Consider the following 14,932-nt stretch of genomic DNA (forward strand, 5'->3'; position numbering starts at 1 on the left):
GCCTAGCACGGCTGTGGGGGCAAGGGGGGGCTCCTCAGCACTTGGAGGGGTCTATCTCCAGGAACAGGCCTGCCAGGGGACCCTGCCACCCTGGAGAATGTGTGGCTTCAGTAGCAGCGGGTTTTAGATCCCCACAGCAGGAGCCCACACTCCCTGCAGCCGCAGGTCTGAGGCTCATCCTCGCTGGCCTCCCCAAAGCACTGGACTCTACACGTTACACCCTCGGTTGGAAGCTCCGGTCAAGGTTGTTTTCTGCCCTTGCAAATGGTTTTAGGTGAATCTTGATGTCTGAGTGGGCCTGTGGGGTGCTCGGGACAAGGGTGGCATCCCTATTCTCCATCCACCCATCTGGCTATCGATCCATCCATCCATTTATTTTTTTCAGCGTGTATTTACTGGAGCACCCATTGCCCTGGGCACTAGTAGGGTGAACAGGGTGACCCTCAAGAGCTTGGAGGGGAAAGAGGCATTAAAAAACCAATTACATCGTGAACAGGGAGTTTCTAGGTAAAGGTCAATGAGTTTCTATTTCCTCTTTCTCCACACCCAGAGGGGGTTTTCTCCAAAAGGGCAGCTGGCCCCAGGGCACAGCTTCTGCCCCTTGGACATGAGTCAGCCCAGGCTCAGGAGGGACACTCAGCCCTGTGGGACCAGCGATGACAGGGCCCCTGGACTCCCCCAGGGGACTGCTTCACACCACTTCCCTGGACTCGGAGGAAGCAAGAAAAGAAAACATCCAGGGCAGCTCTTCGTCAAAGAGCACACCGTCCCTTGCTTCCTTCACGGCAAATGGCAGCCCTTCCCTACCCCAGGAGCTTCTCAGTAGGCTCCACAAAATGCTGAGAAATCCAGTCTCTTCTCTTGAAAGCCTTTGAGGAGCATTTTGTTTTTTCCTCCCACATACGCAATCAGGCTCTGAGCTAAACACTGTCCCTGCAGACCTTCTGTGAACCTAGCCACAGCCAGTAGGATCCCCATCTTACAGAGGCTCAGAGGTCACAGTGGGTGGCCCCGGGTCACAGCACTGGCTGGTGGTGGAGTGGAGACCTGACTCCAGAGCACTGTGCCCTCAAAGCCTGTGCCCCTAACTACCCACCACACTGCCATGAGATGCCTCCCTCTGCAGCTTCTCTTCCAGCTTTGCAGGTTGAGGGTGACCTCTGTCACTGGCAGGAGTTGAGACTTGCAAGCGGGGCCTCCTTGTCCCTTGCCACGCATAGCTGGTGGTCAGCTGGTCTTCACACGCAGCACCCCTCTGCGTGCACATGCCGTGGAGCCCATGCAGGGTGGGCATACTGACACCACCTGTGCAGAGCCACACTTCCTTTACACTTCCATGTAAGGGGGAATATGGCTCCAGAACCCATAGAGAGCGATTCCCTCATTTTGTCTGCAAAAAAAAATTTTAAGAGCTGGACAACAGAAGAACCAGTATCACTACTGTAGCAAGAGGGAAACTGAGGCACGGGACTTGTGGCCACACAGGTTAGCAGACTCCGGAGCAGGTTTCAGAGTCCTGTTCTTCCTTCCTGCAGAAGCACAAGGCTCTCTTGTCTTTTTTCAAGTGTTCTTTGCAGAGACTGGAAGTTCAGCAATAGTAAAGTGTCAAAGATGGTTATGAGAACCACTACTCACTGCTTCTGCTATTAGCTTTCAACGATTAAGTGCTTATTAGGGGTTTACATAGGGATTTACAGTGTTGTCATGAGGAGTTAAAGGGGACCCCAAGCCCACGGGAGCCGGCGTGCTCCAGTGGTACAATTTCAGGCAGCAGATGGGCTGGTGCTTTCAGGCCGTGGGATCATCACCTGCTGTAACTGCGTGGAGCCCTTACAGCTTAGACTCCACTGGACCCACAGGAGAAGGGTGAGAAAATTTGGCAGGGTCTGACTGCCAAGTAGTAGCTCCGAGCAGCCTTGTGAGCTAATAACCTACCTTCTTTGGTTGTTCTGGCCCCTGCCCTGTCTAGTGGCTTTTCCAGATGCCCTGACCCTTGAAGAAATGGTCCACCAGCTGTGGAGCGCTCAGTCTCCTGAACCCTGCCCCTGGGCCTGGCTCCCGGAGAAGGCCAATGAGCCCCGTGGTGTGTGCAAGCTGCTGCCTCTGGATCATGGTTCACATGATCAAAGTGTGAGTGGCCCAAGAGGAAAAGGAGAGCACAGAACATGGGTCCCCGAGGCGTGGCCGCAAGGAGCAGTGTTGAGGAGAAGGAGGTGTGAGCACAGCCAGCAGTGGGGAAGCCAGCCCAGGGGATCCTGGGCTGCGCCCTGGAGGGTCCATCCTGCCAGAGGTGGACCAGGAGGGTGGGGAGAGGGTTCAGGGGCCAACAGCCTCAGTGAGGCCAGCTCATCCTTCATGAGTTTCCTGCATCAGCACTGGCTCTGCCCAGCCCACACCCGCTCCCTTGGGCTCCGAGTGTAGTCATGGTACTATTCACAAGCTGACTTCTGTTTTCTTTTCAAAGCCAAGAAAGACATCAAACTGTCAAAGAGACTTTTCCAACATTCAGGCTGGGTGGAGGTGCTTGGAGGGAGTCTCATTTCTTTACACCATGGGGAAATGGCCAAACACAGGGTTTTAATTCATCCTTGGGGTAGAAAAATGGGGTCCTCCTTCAGGGGTGGCAAAGAGCCACCAATCTCCAAACACAGAACAGGTCACCCCCACAGCCCCTGCATCATTTCCCCTAAAGAAGAGGACCACTTTGAGTCAGAGCCACTAACATGTCATTGTACATTGTGCACCTGTGTAGGGGTGCGGTGGGGTGGGGTGAGGAGCAGGGAACCGCCAGGGTGCCACCAGCAACAAGACCTAGCATTTACTAAGTGCTCACTGCCTTCCAGGAAGTCGGCTGGACCTTTACAGCAACCATCTCATTTCATCCTTATGGCACAAGGAAGGTATTGTCATCTTCCCATTTTACAGAGGAGGAAACCGAGGCTCAGAGGTCCTACAGCTGAAAGCCTCAGAGCTGGGTGTGGATTCTGGTCTGACTTCGGAGTCTGAGCCCTTGGCCATGGAACCGGGGTTCTCATAGTGGAGTCCGGAAACCACCTGCCGGGGGAATTCCCCAGATGCTTGATAAAAATGCAGTGTCCGGAGTCCTGCCCCAGTTTACTGAAGCAGAACCTCAGGGAATGGGGCTGGAAGCTATGACTTTGACGATCTTTCAGTCGGGTGGTTCTGATGCCTGTGAAGTCTGAATCCCCTGTGTGCTCTTCTCCTTGGTCCACTTGGTAGAGAACGAAGGTCCCAAGTGGGGAGGGTCCTCCGTGATGCGGTGAGCAGTATGGAGCTACGTCAGTGACAGGGGGCATCCCTCAGAGAGCTCCCCCAGCCTTTGTGGCTGTCCTCTCATCCCGCCTGTGTTACCTGGGGCCGAGCCAGTGAGCTCGCAGCCCCAGGCCTGAACTATCCAGGTCCACAGGAGGCCTGGGTGGGGTTTTTTTCATTTTAGCCCAAGTTCTTGCCAGGACCATGGCCAGCTCATCCCAAGGCTAATTCAGCTTCCAACCCCCCTAATCCTTCCATAATGAGAAGCTGCCCCCAGAAGGCTCCTCCCTCTCCCCTTCTGCGAACCTCCTCTCCGCCCGCCTGTGCTCTCTGCCCTACTCTTCCAAACAGGTCACTAGCCCAGGATGATCTTCACTCGAGCCACAGTTACTAAAGTTCATGACAGTGATTTCCAGGTGAGGGTGTTAGGTGGTACAGCCATCTTCTGGAGCACGGTGAGAAGTAGGGAGGGGAAGCATGTGGCAAATGCCAAGTGACACATGATAAGCCAGGCAGGCCTTTCTGACTCACTGAGGCAGCAGCAGGAGATGCTGGGAACACAGTGAAACAGAACGCTCCCTCTTGGCCTGGAAATGCCAGCAGTTAGGGTAGGGAGAGGCTGCTGCTAATCCCCGGGGGCTCCTGTGCCCCTCCACGGACTCCATGACCTGCTCCGGCCCAACATCACCCTGGGAAATGTGTGGGGCCTCCTTCTTCTAAGCCCTTGTGGCTCAGCTGGTCTTCACAGCTGCTCTGGGTGTTATTTTTAGCCTGACTACACCTGGGTGGGGGGCGGGAACCCCAGATTTGCCTGGATGATTCCACTAATCAGGCTGGTCCCAGGCAGAGGAGGAAGGTGAGAAACTCTGCTTTCCAGCACTTTGAAGAACCCCTTTCCTGGAAGCGAATGCCCTGCAACCCATCTGCAAACACTGCCTCACCTGCCCAGCAATGCTTTGTGTTAGGACGGCTGCTGGCACCCCATCGGGCTGGTACGTCCAGGCCAGCAGGGAAGGCAGCCCCAGAGGCCATAGAATTCCCAGAGATGGAGGCTTCCGAGCAGGCCAGCAGCTGCCCAGGTCTCTTTCCTTCCACCAGTGAGCCTCCTCCTCGTCCTCCCACAATGCCACCTCCTCCACACGTCCTCCAGGAGAAGGGCAGCGCAGATGGACAAGCACTCCGTCTGTTTGGCGATGGCTGGTCCAGACAGCAAGTCCTGTTCCTTCTCCATCTGGCTTTGTGGGTGAACTTTCTGCTGAACTCCTTCCAACCCCGTCGGCAGCCCTCCTGCCAGGAGGAGCCATTGCCAGGGAGAACAGAATAATTGCCTCTCGTGTTGTGCATGCAGAGCCTTCATTAACACATCCCCAGAGTGGCATTTGCAGCCCTCTGTCACAGCAACACCCATTGAGTAGCACGCAATTCATCACCCCCAGATTCTCCACTGTCTTACAAGAACCAATTAGTCCCGTGTTTCTGCGTGTTGCTTTGGCTTATTCGGAAAGTCACATCGGTGGTGCTATTGTTTCTTTCTTAAAAAAAAAAAAAGATTTTATTTATTTATTCATGAGAGACAGAAAGAGAGAGAGAGGCAGAGACACAGGCAGAGGGAGAAGCAGGCTCCATGCAGGGAGCCCCACGTGGGACTCGGTCCCGGGTCCCCAGGATCAGGCCCTGGGCTGAAGGCGGCGCTAAACCGCTGAGCCACCCAGGCTGCCCATGGTGCTGTTGTTTCTTAAGGAGAGGGGGTTTCTCTGCGGTCTTGCTCACTCCATGGTGCACCTAAGGGACCTGGCCCAGTCATTCCTCTTTTTTTTCCCCACAAGGACATAATGCTTGCATTCCACAGAGGACATGGAAGAGTATGTGGGGAGAGGGAGGAGACTTGGGATTTGGCTCTGCCAATGGTGCGGTGTGTGATCTTGAGCAAAACATGTCCAAACGTCACTTTCTTCACTTACAAAATAAGGCGTTGCCATTGACGGGATCATAGAATCTTAAAGCTCATCTGGTTGACCTGTCACCTCATTGATAGGTAAACTGAGGCGCAGGGAGGCCATTCAACTCACCCATAGTCACGTGGCTAAGTGGTGTTAGGATCTCAGTTCAGGCTTTCTATTCTTCTGAATCGGGGTGGGATCGGATGAGAAAAAGAAGCATTTCAGGGGCAGCCCCGGTGGCTCAGCGGTTTAGCGCTGCCTTCAGCCCAGGGCATGCCCTGGAGTCCCGGGATCGAGTCCCACATCGGACTCCCTGCAGGGAGCCTGCTTCTTCCTCTGCCTGTGTCTCTGCCTCTCTCTCTCTCTGTCTGTCAAGATTGGATAAATAAAATCTTTAAAAAAAAATCATTTTTTTTTAAAAGAAGCATTTCAGGAGAGCAAAGACACGAAGGGATTCCATGCCTTGTCCACGTAGGGAGCTACAGGAGAATGATTTTCTTTCATATCAAAGATTCCTGGGCTGAAAGGAGTGGTTCTCACCCAGGGGCCATTTTCCCCTTAGGGGACATTTGGCAAATTTCTGGAGACATTTTTGGTTGTTACAATGGGGGAGGGCAAGATGGGGAGACAGCTAGTGGGTAGAATCCAGGAGGCTACAAGCACAGGACAGTGAATGATCTGGCCCCAAATGTCAATAGTAATGAGGCTGAGACCCCAGCTGGACAGCAGCTCCCTTCTCTACTGCCACCTGCTCTGGAGTTTTAAAAATTCTCATTTCCTTGTCTTCAGCCTCAAAGGAACGATCTTTTCCTGATTCTGCTATTGATGCTGATTTTAAAAATAATTATAAGAATGAGCCATGCTCCTTTTAGAGAAGTTAGAGTCTTCAGAAAGGTACAAGAAAAATAAAAATCAATTCTACCACACAGAGGTCACTAGTAAGAGTATTTTCATAGTTGGCATTTTTCCCCCATATTACCCGAGATTCACTGAGCGCACTCCGCTTTCTTCTGTCTCATGGCTTTTCGCAACAATCCTCTCGGCCCTCTCTCCAACCCCCATTGTTGAAATCATATCTGTCATCAAAGTCCCTTCAAACAGCACCTCCTCCAGGAAGCACTGCAGGCCACTTAGGACCCCACCTAAGCCGGAACTGAATTCTCCTGTCTCACAAATGCCAATTTTGACATTCTTGTTTTTCACTTTTGCTTGTTTTTGTTTTGGTATTTCAGTTCTCTGTAAATGCCGAGGATGGGGATTCAATTTTAGTCTGCTGAATGTGTGTCCCCTCCCCTTCTGGCTCACACACACACACACACACACACACACACACACACACAATGTGGTACAAGCACAGGACCTAAGTTGGATGTGTCTTCTTTTCCTCTCCTGACATCACCATCCTCTGACCAAATAACTTTAGTTCTTAGTCACAGAGAACATTTCAATCAGTGGCTTCGGTTGCTCCATCATCTAGGATTATCCTAGAGCTCTTCTTTCCAACTGCATGAATCTTGGAAACATTTAGTATTATAACAGAAATCGAAAGCTTCAACTTAAGGAGTTGTTACTACGTTTCAGGCATTGGGATAGATGCTTGTGTCAATTTTCTGATTCAGCCTAAACTACAGAAGACATATTGTTGACGCCTTTCTACAAATGTGAATACAGAAGCTAGCAAGGCCTCATAGTTGCCCCAGGTTACCTGGCAGACCAGAGGCGGCACTGGGATTTAACCCAGGGCCACTTGGCTCCACAGCTATGGGCACCTCCTTTAAGTTTCTCAAGTCCTGTGCAAATAGGCCTGCTCCTGCCCACTTCTGTTTTTACAAGGAGAGGTAGCAAGCAGTGCATTGGTTCCTCTGGTCTGGGTGGCTCCAGGCAAGGCGTCTCCCTAAAGGGAAGTCACGGAGCCCAACCCAGCTCCTTGGCCGTGGGAACCTCTGGCTGGTGGCAGGGTGACCTGCTGGGAAGCCTGGTGGGGAGCTCAAGTGCAATTCAAGGTCCCAGGAGGCTGAGTCTTCCTGGCTGGTGGCATCCGGAAGTCTAGCCTCTTGTTCTGGTATTTCCTGATGCCCTGTGCTAAGTGTCTTACATGGGAGGCCAGCGATGCGTGGCTACAGACACCTGTCTGCTGGGAGGGCTGGTATCTCCTTTCTCTTTGTCAGGGGGCTGGTCAGCTGGTCCAAGCAGGGGAGGTCTGGGGCTGAGCTCTACCAGGGGAGGGCACACTCTCCTTTCCTGACTACCGCCTCCTTCCCAGACAGGTCTGCTCCACTTGAAAGCTTCCAAAGTTGTTTCTGCTACTTCCGAGGGGTTCTATCCTTTTGTGGTGGGGCAGACCAAATACAGGCTCTAGATTAGGGTTAGTTTTGGCTCAAGCCCGGTTGTGCCAACAGTGATCTTGTGTAAGTCACTGGCTCTCTTGGAACCTCAGTTTCTCCATCGATACAATGGAAAGAATGATGCCCAACGTCAAAGGGCTGGGATCCAGATTCAATGGATGATGAAGAGAAACTGATGTGCTGGAGGTGCTCAAAAATCTCTTCCTTTCTGCTAGACAGTGGAGGACGTGGGAGGGTGGTTAGAAAACACATGGGGAAGGGAAGTGGGTTGGAATGGGGAGGTGGGAGGGGCAGGCAAGCAGTGGCCCACGGCCTCCTGTTTGTTTTTCCACCTGGAGCCCTGGTGGAGGGGAATCCCTCTGCTGGTTGCCAATAGCTTTGTTCAAACAGTCACGGGCACTGATGAAAGCTGCCGTTCTGAGCCTCTGTGTGGGCTCAGGATCAGCCTCACTCCACTTCCACGAGGCAGTGGGGCACAGTGGTTAGAACAGCGCTCTCCAGGCTGCCTGGCACACAGGCTCTGCCGCTGTGTGACCTCAGGCAAGTTGCTTAATTTTAGAGCTCCAGTTTTCTTATCTGTCAAATGGGGATGTTAATACCTGATTGGGTTGCCCGGGATGATTACCTCAGATCCTGCATGGCTTGCACTGGGCTGAGCCTTGTACACAAGACGTGCTTTAACAGGCTCACTGCTCTTGTTCATTTTGGTTGTTGTTGTGATCTCTCCTTATCTTGGGCGGCCCGAGTGGGAGACATGCTCATGGGGAGAGTGTGGCTGGTTCACCAGAGCGCCCCTGGCTCACACCTGGGGAGCCGCATCATCCACTGGGCGATGGGTGAGCCAGCTGGGTCGGTCAGCCTCATGGCTGAGGACCGGCAGCCCAGGTGTCAGTAGAGGCTGCATTCCAGCGACATTCCTCCTTGGCAGAAACTTCAAGACCAGAGGAAGATATTACTCAGACAGACTCAGAAGGCATTCCAGGATGTCAAATGCAAGGCTTATGATGCAGACAAGCTGATGATAATACGGAGCGCTACACACAAGAAGCCTGGACTGTTGCCTGGCTGCCCCGAGGCAGAGGGGGTGGTGGGGGGTGGGTGGCGAGATGGAGGCCGACCGTGACCCCACTCCATCCCAGGCCTTGCAGAAAGCCCCTGAAGACAGAATTCTGATCCTGCCAGCAAGAATAGGCCTCCTAAAGCTGTGATTTCTTCCTCCTGTTCCTCCACCTCCCTCTTGTAAGGAAGTCACCGGGGGTGGGGGTTCGACTCAGCTGACCTTTCTGATTAGTGTTCTCTCCTGGGGAATGAGAGCTTCGGTGTTGTGATGGGCCGGTGGGCAGAGGCTGGTTCCTTCATCTGGGGACTTTCAGGGGCCCCTGTTGCAGACCTGACCCTGTGCTAGGTTTACCGTCCCCAGCTGGGAAGGACAGTTAGGTGAGTTCATAGTGCAAGGGGAGGGGGCAGGCATGTGAAAGCAGATGGAGTCCGTGGGTTGGCAGAGGAGCAACACGCCCATGAGTGCAGAGCCACCCCAAGCAGGTGGGAAGTGGTGGCTGGAGTGCAGGCCTGAGACTAGGACCTGGCACGGCAGGAGGTGTGGGCAAGCAACAGGGGAGCTAGATGCAAAAGCAAAAGGGGCATGTGGCTGCTGAACGTGGTGGTGAAGGGTAGCTGGCTGGAGCCGCAGGGGGAGACACAGCACAGCCAGGAAGACGAAGGAGGAAGAGGAAGGAGCTCAGAAAGAAGGGAAAGAGGAGGGAGGTGATGAATATGCCCTGAGTACCTCAGCCAGCCACCGTGCTAAGCAGTGTTCCTTTAATCCTGTAATGTTAGAGTCCCCCCCGTCCCAAACCAGAAAGTGAGGCCCAGACAGCATCTGTGACTCGCCCCAGTTCTTAGGCTGTGGGTCTCCAGCTGTTACCCTGGGCCCTGCTGTCTGCCTATCTTCAGGCCAACAGTCTTGTTGGAGGAGAGCCCCGTGCCTTTGCAGAGGGAGTGCAGCCTTGCAGAAACTCCCCTGTCGGGTGAGATGATGCAGGCCAACGCTGTCTCACATGACTTGTAGATATTTTCATGTATTTGTTTATTCTAACTCGGCCAAGAACTTCAAGGGAGCATCATTCCTGGAGGAGTTGTTCATCGATGTGTCACAGTTTAGCTACTGAGCCCATGGGCAGGAAGGAAACGGGCAGGTTCAGAGACCCAAACATCTGTGCCCTGTGTGTCTTGTAAAGTCGGGGAGCTGAGACTCCTGCAGCCCTGGGCTGGCACCCTTGGTTGCCCTTCATTTAAGGAGAGGGAAGGGCCAGCAGGAGGTCCATCCAAGGCGGCAAAGTGGTCCAGTAGCTCGGCCCTATAGCAGGACCAGTGGCTGTACCATATTCCCCGGCTCTTCTTGCGGCCCTGGGAGGAGGTGGCTGCCCGGTGCCGGCACTGCACCTGTGCCACCCCGGGGTATACCCCACAGAACCTATAGGTCGCTGTCCCCATGAGGATGAAGAACCAGGGGCGCAGAGCAAGTGCCACTTGCGGGGTGAGTTGAGAGCGTGTTACTCAGTGACTTCCTGGCCTGGCCCACGCCGCCAGCCGGGGAGGCGCTGACCTGGGATGCAGACAGGTCTCAGGAGCGCAGCGTGGTCGCCCTCCGGTCCTGAGAGCAGCACCTGTGCCTCTGATCCAAGCCTTTCCTTGCTTGAAGCCCAGTCCCTTTCTGGGGTTTCTTTGTTCCTCCTTCTTTCCCCCCCTTTTCTTTAGACCTTGGGGGTTGGGGGAGGAGAGCAAAGGTGGAGATGTGCTGTTTTGCACAACGGGCTCCTCTGCACGTCATCCAAACACCGAGTTCCGTTCACAGAGGAAGTGAGAGGTGTCCGATTCGGTCATGCAGAACGCAGCTGGGCTGCTTGAAACGAAACACAGTGGCTACTCTGAGGGAGGTGTTGTCCCTGGGCCGCTACGGGGTTGACTCACAGCAGACGCCACTCCCACGTCAAACATACTGGGCCATGGTCCCGGGGAGGTCAGCCCCTCACTCAGGTCACTTCCGACCCACTCCCTGGAATCACATGAAAGGGAGTAAAAAAGCAGCAGCAACCAGGAGGGCTGAGCAGGCCGAGTGAGAAGACAGCTGGCCATGGGGCAGCACCTGAGGCGGGGAGGGCCCCCTCGCTGGGTCATCTTCGCCCTGGTCACATCCGGGACCCAGGAGCCCACCTCAGCGGCGTGGCCTCCAAACACTTAGAACTTGGGGCCATTCTTAATAAAAAGAACACAAAATTCCGAGGACAAAGTTAAGTACGAAGGTGAATATTTATTTAGATGCGGGGGCGGGGATCACAGTAGATTGCTGACACCCCACAGATTCAGATCCGTTTCCTCAGACACCTCCTTAGCCAGGTTACTAGAAATGCAGACTTAGAAACACTTCCTGTTTGTAACCCGCGCCCCTTCCCTGCTTGGAAGCTTCCAGCCTCTCCCTGCTCGGAGGGCCCCGGAAGCCAGTGTCTTGTCAACTTTACAGTAAGTGACCTCCGGTGAGACCTCAGAGTCAACAGGCTGACAAGCGTGCGAGCTGCGGGCACACCGACGCCACCCAGGACTGGTGTTCCTGACCGCCTTCGGGGTCCTGGTCTCCTGGGAGAACTGGATCCATAGCTCTGGATCCTCCCCAGAAAAATGCATAATACTCATATCCACTGAAGTTTACGTACCACTCCAGGGATTCTTGGGCCCCCTGAAAGCTTACCTGTGGGTCCCAGGTGAGGATGCCCTGACCTGGGGCAATGCATCCGTTTCACAGATGAGGCAACACCCAGAGCGGGGAGGGACTTGCTCAAGGTCGCACACGGTCAGCGGGGAGCAGAGCCGGGACTCGGACCCAGCCCCTGGCTCCCCCCACCAACCTCCTGCACTGTAACAGCTGCCCTCCAGCCTGGACAGAATGGGGTCTCCAGGGGGCATGGGGACCCCAAGCTAGGGCCCTTCGGCGTGTCCTTCTCCTGTCTTCTGTATCTATCCTGGATGTCTATTTTTGCTCAGCGTAGTTCAGAGAGGGCAGAAATGATGGCACGTAAACAAACATGGACCAGGGGGCGGGGAGGGCTGCGGGGTCTGGTTTAAATGCAACGAGAAATATAAAGTTGAGCCAGAGAGAAACCAGTAAGTAAACGACGTTTGAATCTCGGGAGAGAGAACTGGTGCTGCTCTGTGCGGCGCCGGGACACCGAGCCCTGGGGAAGTCCCAGCAGACGTCCCATCACACTGGGCCCTGCCTGAGCCCCCTCCTGTTCCAGAGCCACTCTCTCCGCCTTGTACCCAACCTGGGTCCTTGGTGGCCTTCCGGGGTCCTAAGCCTGTGCTCTGCAGGTGCGGTTTCTGCAGCCTGTGCAGCTGCCCTCTCCCTGGGCCTCAGCCGCCCACTCACCGCCACACGCCACACCGCTAGGCAGCCTGACACTTCCTCTGAGCCCCCAGCTAACCCGGGGCTCCTGGCACCTCCCCCCTCAGCACCTGTTCGTCTCTTCCAGAGCTTACAGTGTCTTTATCTGCTTCGGGGCGGTGCCCCCCAAGTAGCCCTGAGGCTCCCAGTGCCCTGGCGCTGGGCAGGGTGAATGGAGGCTCTCGGTGACCACGTGCTGGTTTCGATGAATGGTGGCATCTGCCAGTTTGCACCGGGCACCTGGGCACGGGGCACCTGGTGCAAAGGCCCATGGGCCAGCTCATTCCTGAGATCCCGGCCAGGACTGCGGGCAGCTGGGAGCCTGAGTGGAGAACGGGAGTGGGCGCCAGTACGTGAACGGTGCCCAGCCCCTCTGAGCGCAGGCCCCGGCCACGCAGAGGCGCACAGGGCTGAGATGCCAGCCAGGCACGTGCCTACGTGGGTGCTGGCGCTCTGCCTTCCTCAAGAGCCCACCTCTCTGAACTCTGAGGGTCCCCCGACCCCCAACCAGCCAGCTCACCAGCAGATGTGCCAGGGACGGCCAGGGGACCGAGGTGGATGCGTCCCCTGAGGGCTGCCCCCCTCCAGGAATGACTAAGAAACTCAGCAACGGTTTTCTCTCCTGCCTTCTGGGCTCACCTCCAGATGATGGAGCTATCCTGAGAGGGCAGCCTGTTATTCATACTCAAGTGTTTTCCATCTCTTTCCATTTTGTTTGGGGTGGAGTGTATGCTTTTTTTTTCTTTCTTTTTCAACTTGACACCCATGACTCTATGACTGATGCTGTGTGTGATACGTCCAAGGGCCGGGAGCCTGGATCAATTCTTCTTTCTTCTTCTCAGTATCAGGCTGTAAGGGTGAGGAGGGGAGGGATTCGTGCGACAGAGAAGCACTGGGGTACAAGCTGGCCTTCTCCCAGGCTTGCTGCCTGGGGAGTAATGGTTGTGGGTGAAGGTGGCTGGTACTGACTCTACACAGCTTCTCTTCCCACTCCCATCTCCCCATCGACTGGGGTGGAGGGCAGGTGGCCAGAGACCAGGGCATCACCTCTGCAGATGGGTACCTGCCCTACTGTCCACCTTTCTTGCTCTTAAACATATCCCAACAGAGCAGCCCTCTTCTTCCCCCAATCTTGGATGATATCATCAGTATGAAGTTTTGTATCTCACTTTCTTGTACCAATTACCTTTGCAAGTGGATGAGAAACCAGCCACAAGGGATGTTTAGGCCACGGAGCAAAGCTGATTGGTGAAGATGGGCCAGAGCACAATCCTGGAGCTAGCTGACTTGCCTTCATTCTCCAGTTAATCACAATGCAGCTTTGAGTAGAGTCCCGCAGCCTCAGTGGACATAAGACATCCTCATGGCCAAGATGACTAGTCTCTGGGCATCATGACAGGGCCCCAGTCCCCCTCCCTTCCTTACTCAGCTGGTGACTCTGTCTTTGATCACTGCATCATGGCTTTAGCACTTTGTCTCTGTTCCGGAAAAGCCTTTACATTTGCTATGTCATAGCTTCCCTGACCTCCCAAGGCCAGTGCATCAAAAGAGAGTCACCATGCTCCAAACAGTGGTTCTGCTCCCAGGTGAGTAGCAGGGTGTGTGGGGCTGTCAGGAAAATGGTAGGAAATGCCTGAGCAGAAAGAAACAGTGGGCTCTTATTACAGCATCTAGCACCAGGCCTACATCACAGTAGGGCTCTGTACACTTTGGTTAGATGAATTAAGGAATGCTCAGGATCCCAAAGGGTGTGAGAAGCACTAGGAGGTGGTTCTACACACAGCCTCTGGCAGGTACAACCTGGCATTGAACAGTGGCTCTGCTGCTTGCTAGCTGTGCATGCTTGGGCATGCTATTTGATCCCTCTGGCCCTACTTCCTCATCTATAAAAGGGGGATGTGATGATGATGATGATGATGATGATGACGACGACGACAATAATAACTGTTGGTATGTGTAAAGCAGTTAAAATACTACCTTGCACATAATAGGTACCACATAAGTGTTTGCTATTGTTATTAAGACCAGAAATACAGCCATTCCAAGGAAATGAATATTACTTTTAACCAGAAGCTGTGGATTTCCTTATCTTATAGGCTCCTCCCATACACATGAAACCATATATTGCAGGGGTCAGCAAGCTTTTTCTGTAAAGGCTCAAACATTATTTCAGACTTTGCAGGTCATACAATTTATGCCACAACTATTCAATTTCACTATTGTAGCATGGAAACAGCCAGAGACAGTATGTAAATGAATGAGCAAGGCTGTGTTCTAATAAAACTTTATTTACAAAAATAGGACATGGGCCAGATTTAACCCACAGATCACAATTTGACAACTCCCAATCTATTGGGGTTCTATAATTTTACAAGATTCTGCTTGAATGCTACCTCCTCTGAGAAAACTGCCCTAGATCTCTGCTATGAGATTTCACTTTCCTTTCCCTGAATTTCCAAAATATTGGTTCTGGAGGGAACTTAGTATCATCGGAAGGAATATATGTAAGGTGGCCAGCAGCTGAGGGTTTGGCACATATAAGTGCCTAGCCATTTAGAAAATTGCAGCCATTCTTGTTTTATTAATATTGATGACATGTCAGTTAATTTACTTAGGACGTATTTATAGAAGAACTATTCTCAAGTCTAGGGATGTAGACAGTTTTAAGGCTCTTGGTTTGAGGTATCAAATTACATTCCAGAAAAAGCATCTGCAAAGACACTCAGCCTTGCCCAATCCTATGTAGTAACTACCCTCTCTGGGCTCTGATGGCCACCTACATCAATAGACAAGAGTTTTACAAGTACCTGTTATGGGACCAGGTTTAAGCTTTGAAAAGCTTGCAGTCTACTTGGGCCAACCAAATTGCATACATGAAACAGGACAAATAATAAAATATGGAATTCATTAAATCAGTAATTATCTATTGAGCATCT

Source organism: Canis aureus, chromosome 29, assembly GCF_053574225.1.
Source record: "Canis aureus isolate CA01 chromosome 29, VMU_Caureus_v.1.0, whole genome shotgun sequence".
NCBI classification, from domain to species: domain Eukaryota; kingdom Metazoa; phylum Chordata; class Mammalia; order Carnivora; family Canidae; genus Canis; species Canis aureus.